Genomic DNA, 10,000 nt, shown 5'->3' on the forward strand with positions numbered 1-10,000 from the left:
CCAGAAGCGTACCCGATAATTGCTGGCGTAATGTCGCGGAAAAACGTTTAATACACGAACATGTCTCTTCACTAAATTCGGAACGCTCCAAAACTTTTAATACACGAATATGTCTTTTCACTTAATTCGGCACGCTTGAAACTATAATACACGAATATGTCTTTTTCGCTTAATTCGCCAAGTTTAAAACTTTAAAACATGAATCGGGAACGACTTAAACAATTTACACATAACAAAAGTAAAGTATTACTCGAAAAAATTTCAAAGTCCTTTTATTACACGAACCGGGAGAGTGTTACACAAAAATCTTTAATAATTTCCGTATTTCGAAGAAATCGATCACACCAACAGCATATCATCCACGTATACAATCAATATGAAACTTATTCGTAAGCGGAACTTTCATTTCGAACAAATATTTTTCATATCATATGTGAAGTCGATCGAAAAACGACTAAGTCCCAGACGCTCCGGCGACACGATACGTACCAAACATAATATTATAATATCATCATTCAGACGACCCTATCGACTATATCATATTTATATTGACGATATACGACATCCATATAAAAATTATAAATACCAATGGCATCGTTATAGATGTGAAATAATATTTTTATATCATACACTTGGAAAAATTTCTAAGTCCAGTCATTACACGAACCGGGAGGGTGTTACACAAAAATCTTTAATAATTTCCGTATTTCGAAGAAATCGATCACACCAACAGCATATCATCCACGTATACAATCAATATGAAACTTATTCGTAAGCGGAACTTTCATTTCGAACAAATATTTTTCATATCATATGTGAAGTCGATCGAAAAACGACTAAGTCCCAGACGCTCCGGCGACACGATACGTACCAAACATAATATTATAATATCATCATTCAGACGACCCTATCGACTATATCATATTCATATTGACGATATACGACATCCATATAAAAATATAAATACCAATGGCATCGTTATAGATGTGAAATAATATTTTATATCATACACTTGGAAAAATTTCTAAGTCCAGTCATTACACGAACCGGGAGGGTGTTACACAAAAATCTTTAATAATTTCCGTATTTCGAAGAAATCGATCACACCAACAGCATATCATCCATGTATACAATCAATATGAAACTTATTCGTAAGCGGAACTTTCATTTCGAACAAATATTTTCATATCATATGTGAAGTCGATCGAAAAACGACTAAGTCCCAGACGCTCCGGCGACACGATACGTACCAAACATAATATTATAATATCATCATTCAGACGACCCTATCGACTATATCATATTCATATTGACGATATACGACATCCATATAAAAATTATAAATACCAATGGCATCGTTATAGATGTGAAATAATATTTTTATATCATACACTTGGAAAAATTTCTAAGTCCAGTCATTACACGAACCGGGAGGGTGTTACACAAAAATCTTTAATAATTTCCGTATTTCGAAGAAATCGATCACACCAACAGCATATCATCCACGTATACAATCAATATGAAACTTATTCGTAAGCGGAACTTTCATTTCGAACAAATATTTTTCATATCATATGTGAAGTCGATCGAAAAACGACTAAGTCCCAGACGCTCCGGCGACACGATACGTACCAAACATAATATTATAATATCATCATTCAGATGACCCTATCGACTATATCATATTTATATTGACGATATACGACATCCATATAAAAATTATAAATACCAATGGCATCGTTATAGATGTGAAATAATATTTTATATCATACACTTGGAAAAATTTCTAAGTCCAGTCATTACACGAACCGGGAGGGTGTTACACAAAAATCTTTAATAATTTCCGTATTTCGAAGAAATCGATCACACCAACAGCATATCATCCATGTATACAATCAATATGAAACTTATTCGTAAGCGGAACTTTCATTTCGAACAAATATTTTTCATATCATATGTGAAGTCGATCGAAAAACGACTAAGTCCCAGACGCTCCGGCGACACGATACGTACCAAACATAATATTATAATATCATCATTCAGACGACCCTATCGACTATATCATATTCATATTGACGATATACGACATCCATATAAAAATTATAAATACCAATGGCATCGTTATAGATGTGAAATAATATTTTATATCATACACTTGGAAAAATTTCTAAGTCCAGTCATTACACGAACCGGGAGGGTGTTACACAAAAATCTTTAATAATTTCCGTATTTCGAAGAAATCGATCACACCAACAGCATATCATCCATGTATACAATCAATATGAAACTTATTCGTAAGCGGAACTTTCATTTCGAACAAATATTTTTCATATCATATGTGAAGTCGATCGAAAAACGACTAAGTCCCAGACGCTCCGGCGACACGATACGTACCAAACATAATATTATAATATCATCATTCAGACGACCCTATCGACTATATCATATTCATATTGACGATATACGACATCCATATAAAAATTATAAATACCAATGGCATCGTTATAGATGTGAAATAATATTTTTATATCATACACTTGGAAAAATTTCTAAGTCCAGTCATTACACGAACCGGGAGGGTGTTACACAAAAATCTTTAATAATTTCCGTATTTCGAAGAAATCGATCACACCAACAGCATATCATCCACGTATACAATCAATATGAAACTTATTCGTAAGCGGAACTTTCATTTCGAACAAATATTTTTCATATCATATGTGAAGTCGATCGAAAAACGACTAAGTCCCAGACGCTCCGGCGACACGATACGTACCAAACATAATATTATAATATCATCATTCAGATGACCCTATCGACTATATCATATTTATATTGACGATATACGACATCCATATAAAAATTATAAATACCAATGGCATCGTTATAGATGTGAAATAATATTTTTATATCATACACTTGGAAAAATTTCTAAGTCCAGTCATTACACGAACCGGGAGGGTGTTACACAAAAATCTTTAATAATTTCCGTATTTCGAAGAAATCGATCACACCAACAGCATATCATCCATGTATACAATCAATATGAAACTTATTCGTAAGCGGAACTTTCATTTCGAACAAATATTTTTCATATCATATGTGAAGTCGATCGAAAAACGACTAAGTCCCAGACGCTCCGGCGACACGATACGTACCAAACATAATATTATAATATCATCATTCAGATGACCCTATCGACTATATCATATTTATATTGACGATATACGACATCCATATAAAAATTATAAATACCAATGGCATCGTTATAGATGTGAAATAATATTTTTATATCATACACTTGGAAAAATTTCTAAGTCCAGTCATTACACGAACCGGGAGGGTGTTACACAAAAATCTTTAATAATTTCCGTATTTCGAAGAAATCGATCACACCAACAGCATATCATCCACGTATACAATCAATATGAAACTTATTCGTAAGCGGAACTTTCATTTCGAACAAATATTTTTCATATCATATGTGAAGTCGATCGAAAAACGACTAAGTCCCTAATGTTTCATACATAGCCATTATAAAATGTAAAAATTAAAAAAAAACTTTTTTATTTCACATGTTCTTTATATTTTATTATTTATAGTATTTTAATTGAACATATAATGCCATTTATATATTAGAAATGTATAAAATACGAACTTTTAAAATTTTTGTAATACACGAACCGGTCCCAGATTTACCGAATGTCAATTTCTGGCCCTCGCATATATAGGAGGTGGCGGCGCGTGTGGTGGGTCCGCGTCGTCACGTTGCGTACTGTAGGTTGATAGGCGTCGAAGGGAGTTGGTTATATGAAAATATCACATCGTGCAATAGATGTTGATATAAAAATATTATCACATCGTATATTCGATGTTGATAATATAATAATGAAAAATGAAAAAATATCTCATCATTTCTTTGATGTTGATAAAATATGTATGTGAATGATGATAATGAAAAATGAAAAATATCTCGTCATATCTTTGATGTTGATATAATAATGAAAAATGAAAGTATCTCATCATATTTTTGATGTTGATAATATAAATAAGAGACAAAAAAAAAAAAAAAATTTTTTTTTTTTAATTTAAAAATTATTTCGAATGAAATAATTGTACGTACGTGTACGTACGTTTGAATGATGAAAAAGTACGCTTCGAGAAATCCTCCTAATAACCTTCTTCCTTCGACAAAAACTTCTCTGTGTTGACCGCCGACGGTCGTCGCGTAGTACTTAGCTATACATATCACGATGTGTTTCACACAACGTTTTATAATGGTTAGTATGAAGCGTGATCGTTCTAACGGGGTCGTATTGTACAAAATTTGCTTCCGTCGTGTTGCGCGTAAGTGTGACCGCCGGAGACAATCCCTTAGTAGATAATCCGCCCGAAATAGAATCTATTGGTACTAGATCTCTCTAACACCGTGCGATGATACCGATGTTTGACGTGTCGTATTTGTTAACGCATATATGACAATGTTAACCGATATTAAAGGTGTACGATCTCGTTATAAAAGTAACGATCAACAATATGAAACTTTTTGATGCGTTCAAAATGTTTTCATAATAAATATATATATAATATATATAAAATATGAATTAAGAAAGAGAGGAGGAGGAGTATGATATAAAATGTGTGTGTATATTTCAAAGAAAATATACAAAAATGAATAAATAAATAAAAACAAAATAATAATCAGGCCACCGTTACGTGCCCTCGCTTCCTATACCACAATATAAGAGCGAACGCGTACGATGCGCTCTCGATTGAGAGTTAACTAAAATTAGCTAGCTCCCTGGTTGATCCTGCCAGTAGTTATATGCTTGTCTCAAAGATTAAGCCATGCATGTCTCAGTGCAAGCCGTATTAAGGCGATACCGCGAATGGCTCAATATATCAGTTTTGGTTCCTTAGATCTTACTCAGTTACTTGGATAACTGTGGTAATTCTAGAGCTAATACATGCAATCAGAACTCTGACCAGTGATGGGATGAGTGCTTTTATTAGATCAAAACCAATCGACGGAGGGCCTCGCGTCCGAAGTCGTTAATTTTGATGAATCTGGATAACTTTTGCCGATCGCATGGTCAAGTACCGGCGACGCATCTTTCAAATGTCTGCCTTATCAACTTTCGATGGTAGTTTCTGCGACTACCATGGTTGTCACGGGTAACGGGGAATCAGGGTTCGATTCCGGAGAGGGAGCCTGAGAAACGGCTACCACATCCAAGGAAGGCAGCAGGCGCGCAAATTACCCACTCCCGGCACGGGGAGGTAGTGACGAAAAATAACGATACGGGACTCTTACGAGGCCTCGTAATCGGAATGAGTACACTTTAAATATTTTAACGAGGAACAATTGGAGGGCAAGTCTGGTGCCAGCAGCCGCGGTAATTCCAGCTCCAATAGCGTATACTAAAATTGTTGCGGTTAAAAAGCTCGTAGTTGCATTTGTGCGCCGCGCTGTCGGTGCACCGCATCCGCGGTGATACTGACACGTCTGCGGAGCATATCGTCGGTGAGCCGGCGGTAAAACGCCGGTTCAATATCAAAATCCTATCGCGGTGCTCTTCAGTGAGTGTCGAGATGGGCCGACAATTTTACTTTGAACAAATTAGAGTGCTCAAAGCGGGCTCAAAACGCCGCTTGAATATTTCGTGCATGGAATAATAGAATATGATCTCGGTTCTATTTTGTTGGTTTTCAGAACTCCGAGGTAATGATTAATAGGGATAACTGGGGGCATTCGTATTGCGACGTTAGAGGTGAAATTCTTGGATCGTCGCAAGACGAACATCAGCGAAAGCATTTGCCAAAGGTGTTTTCATCAATCAAGAACGAAAGTTAGAGGTTCGAAGGCGATTAGATACCGCCCTAGTTCTAACCGTAAATATGTCATCTAGCGATCCGCCGACGTTATTACAATGGCTCGGCGGGCAGCTTCCGGGAAACCAAAGATTTTGGACTCCGGGGGGAGTATGGTTGCAAAGCTGAAACTTAAAGGAATTGACGGAAGGGCACCACCAGGAGTGGAGCCTGCGGCTTAATTTGACTCAACACGGGAAATCTCACCAGGCCCGGACACCGGAAGGATTGACAGATTAATAGCTCTTTCTTGATTCGGTGGGTGGTGGTGCATGGCCGTTCTTAGTTGGTGGAGCGATTTGTCTGGTTAATTCCGGTAACGAACGAGACTCTAGCCTGCTAAATAGGCGTCGTCATTTAGGTGTGAGCGATTTCGGTCGTTCAACTCACTGACGGCGTATTAAAATTCTTCTTAGAGGGACCGGCGGCTTCGAGCCGCACGAGATTGAGCAATAACAGGTCTGTGATGCCCTTAGATGTCCTGGGCCGCACGCGCGCTACACTGAAGGAATCAGCATGTTCTCCCTGGCCTAGAGGCCCGGGCAACCCGTTGAAACTCCTTCGTGCTGGGGATTGGGGTTTGCAATTATCCCCCATAAACGAGGAATTCCTAGTAAGCGCGAGTCATAAGCTCGCGTTGATTACGTCCCTGCCCTTTGTACACACCGCCCGTCGCTACTACCGATTGAATGATTTAGTGAGGTCTTCGGACCGACACGCGGTGGCTTCACGGCCGTCGGCGTTGCTGGGAAGTTGACCAAACTTGATCATTTAGAGGAAGTAAAAGTCGTAACAAGGTTTCCGTAGGGGAACCTGCGGAAGGATCATTAACGTTATATAACATCCGATATCAAAGCGATATCAGGATGATTATGATAATATTATATATCCAAGTAAAAAGAGAAGAGACACATATATAAAAATATATGATGCAAATTAAAAAAAAAAAGAGATGAAAGGGGCGGCATCTCAATAGAAATTAAATATATCTCAAAATAATATATAAATGAAAGGAAAATAAATAAATATAAAAAAAAAAAAACAACTCTACACAAGCGTGTTATGATGTTTTTGAATGAATAAAAATATAAAAGATGTCAGGGGCGGGACATCAAAATGAAAAGAGACACACAAAAACATACACTCGATTACGCCTAGCGTGTTGTCGTTGTTGTTGTTGTTTGTGATGTTAAAAATAAATAAATAAATAAATAAATGAATGAAAGAGAGATATATAAGATGTGAAGGGGCCACATCTAAAAAATAAATAAATCTCCAAGGAGATCGAAATAATATTATGATGATGATGATGATGAAGGAGGAGGAAAAGATACGAAATTTAAAACGATTTGACGGATAAACGGATTCATTAGCGTCCCTTCCTTATCCGATACGCACATATGCACTGTATGAGCATACAATTTATATACTCTTGATGTATATATACGTATATGTTAAAACCAGATAACGTTGTAACTCGAAAGCGATATACTAGATATCATTGATTCATCCTATGTTTCTTAACTCTGGTAGATCTCATTTGACATAGACCGGTAAGAATCCGCGCCGCGAGTCTCTTGACGACTACTCAAGACCTTAATAAGTCTAGTCCGAGTTCTGTTTACTTGGTTGGATCAAGGGCGATTAGAGTGAACGTATAATCTGGGCGTTGAAGATAACATGCTGTGGTATATAGCGCTACTATCATTATCTTGTCATTTCGTTAATTCGTTAGGGACACTCTGAGTTTTTTATGCGGTCCGGTGGATTAGTTGTTTACCGTACGTTAACCACACGGGTAAATCCGGTGGGTCGGTTAGTCCACTTGGAGAGAACGTGGTGTGATACGTTTCGTTTGTCATGTCGTTCGCGTCTTTCTATATTATATATCAACATATCACATGTCAATGTGAAATATGTATGTATGTATAAGTAGATTTGATCGCGTCCGTAGGCAATATGAGGCGTATTGCAGCGTTATATAAATGGCAACACCCCCTATATGCGCACGATTGCCCTCTTTGTTTTTTTTTTTTTTTTTTAAAAAAAAGAAAATTTAAATGGTGAGCGTCGCCGTACACATGATATATTTATAAAAATCACTACCCTGAACGGTGGATCACTTGGCTCGCGGGTCGATGAAGAACGCAGTTAACTGCGCGTCATAGTGTGAACTGCAGGACACATTTGAACATCGACATTTCGAACGCACATTGCGGTCCGTGGAGAAATATCCAGGACCACTCCTGTCTGAGGGCCGGCTGTATAAAATAATACACCACACTGTTCCATCACGGTATGACACCTCATAACGCACGCGAACACAGAAAGAATTACATCCATCGCGCACAGACTCGCACATATACGCCACGGAAGTGTCGTTGTGTGTTCGTAGTGTGTGTGTGTATGTGTTTGTTCAGTTCGAATTATGTGTATCGTAGTTTTGTTGTTGTCGACTGTGCGAACATATGACGGTTCCGACGACTGCTAATGATCTTTTTATTCTTTTTATTGTTCTCTTTCTGACGAGACACAAACAGCACGAGAACACGACACACGCACAAACACGACGTCGTACCGCACGCGCGTGAGCGCGAACGCCTCCCTCTCGTAGTACACAGAAAAGACTATGATATCTTATTATGTGTCATTATACGAATCGGAGTTGTCGCACTCGTCGTAGTCGTCGTCGTCGTCGTCGTCGTTGTCGTAGTCGTCGTTGTTGCTGTTGTGACCCATCATAGTGAGAGATTTAAATTGAATTATTGATTGTTTGCAAGTTCGTTTGTCCGTTTAAATATTATATGAGAAATATATATATACACACACGTATATGAAGACTATGAAACATTTTTTTCATTGTGTGAATATATCACATCGAAGTCGCGTGAGTGTTGTTGTCTGTGTATATGGTATGTATATATTATATAATACACCAACGATACTTAGTTACGCCTCGATCAAACAAGTGACACGAGATCGCATCTAGCGTCTGAGCATATATAATATGTGAAGACGGAAACGCACGACACCCGCACAAAAAAATATGAATCTTTGTATGTGTTTGTGTGTGTGTGATACGCGCGATGTTTTGCTGCAGAGAGCGTGATCCTTGCTCCCATCGTTGATCCGTTGCTTTATGATTATGATAATTGTGAAGCGATACGGTGATGTGAGAGGGTAAGAGAAGGTATCCGATGCTCTTTCGTATGCGATTACGTCGTCGTCGTTATTATGCACTTACACATCTACGTCTCTGATTTCAAGATATTTTTTTTGTCGATGTATGAGCGTTTTATGTTTTCTGTGTCCGATCGTTGTGCGTTTCTATTGTGTCGTTAAGGTCTGTGTTATATTAATATTATATATATATCGTGGACGTGGACATCGAACGAAAACAACGCAATATCGCGCCTTCGTATATATGTGTGATATGTAATAAAACGATGAAAATCGAATTTGAGTGTTTCAAATATATAGTTATTCAATGTATGTGTTGTGTGCAAAAAAAGTAGGCGGACACGACGTCCGAAGAGTGCATCGACGCCGTTTATGAAACCGAAACACTATCACAATCATATATTGTGTGTGTATAATTCGCGCAGACACGAGTACGTGAATCGTGCAGACTACCACACTGCGTGTGCGTGTGTGTGTATGTATAAACGTACTCGGTGTGTGTGTGTGATCATATCGCACATTATATTATATGTATGTAAGATTCGTGTTTTAGTTTTGTGGCGTCGTAGCGCTGACGGATATCGCGTCTGCCTCGTTTTTTTATCGTTGGCCTCAGATCAGGGAGGATCACCCGCCGAATTTAAGCATATTAGTAAGCGGAGGAAAAGAAACTAACTAGGATTTCCTTAGTAGCGGCGAGCGAACAGGAAACAGCCCAGCACTGAATCCCGCGGTTGTAACGATCGCGGGAGATGTGGTGTTCGGGAGGTTCCGCTTTCTCGTCGTCGCCGCTCCTGTCCAAGTTCGTCTTGAACGGGGCCGTTTTCCCGTAGAGGGTGCCAGGCCCGTAGCGACGGAGCGAGACGGCGAGAGGGACACTCCTCAGAGTCGGGTTGCTTGAGAGTGCAGCCCTAAGTGGGTGGTAAACTCCATCTAAGGCTAAATATTA

General features: G+C 38.3%; 3 non-coding genes across 3 annotated transcripts in view; all 3 read left to right on the forward strand.

Annotated features, from left to right (window-relative positions):
• Nucleotides 1–4,798: 4,798 nt before the first annotated feature.
• On the forward strand, nucleotides 4,799–6,701 carry LOC133319839 (small subunit ribosomal RNA). The gene has a single exon (XR_009753327.1). It is a non-coding gene; the product is annotated as a small subunit ribosomal RNA (ribosomal RNA).
• A 1,273-nt stretch (nucleotides 6,702–7,974) lies between these two features.
• On the forward strand, nucleotides 7,975–8,131 carry LOC133319834 (5.8S ribosomal RNA). Its single transcript, XR_009753322.1, has one exon. It is a non-coding gene; the product is annotated as a 5.8S ribosomal RNA (ribosomal RNA).
• Nucleotides 8,132–9,658: 1,527 nt separating this feature from the next.
• LOC133319847 (large subunit ribosomal RNA) overlaps nucleotides 9,659–10,000 on the forward strand; it is a 4,021-nt gene continuing 3,679 nt past the window's right edge. Inside the window, exon 1 of the ribosomal RNA XR_009753335.1 lies at nucleotides 9,659–10,000. This exon is cut by the window's right edge and continues 3,679 nt beyond it. This is a non-coding gene — a ribosomal RNA (large subunit ribosomal RNA).

Source organism: Danaus plexippus, chromosome 30 (assembly GCF_018135715.1).
Source record: "Danaus plexippus chromosome 30, MEX_DaPlex, whole genome shotgun sequence".
In the NCBI taxonomy this organism is placed as follows: domain Eukaryota; kingdom Metazoa; phylum Arthropoda; class Insecta; order Lepidoptera; family Nymphalidae; genus Danaus; species Danaus plexippus.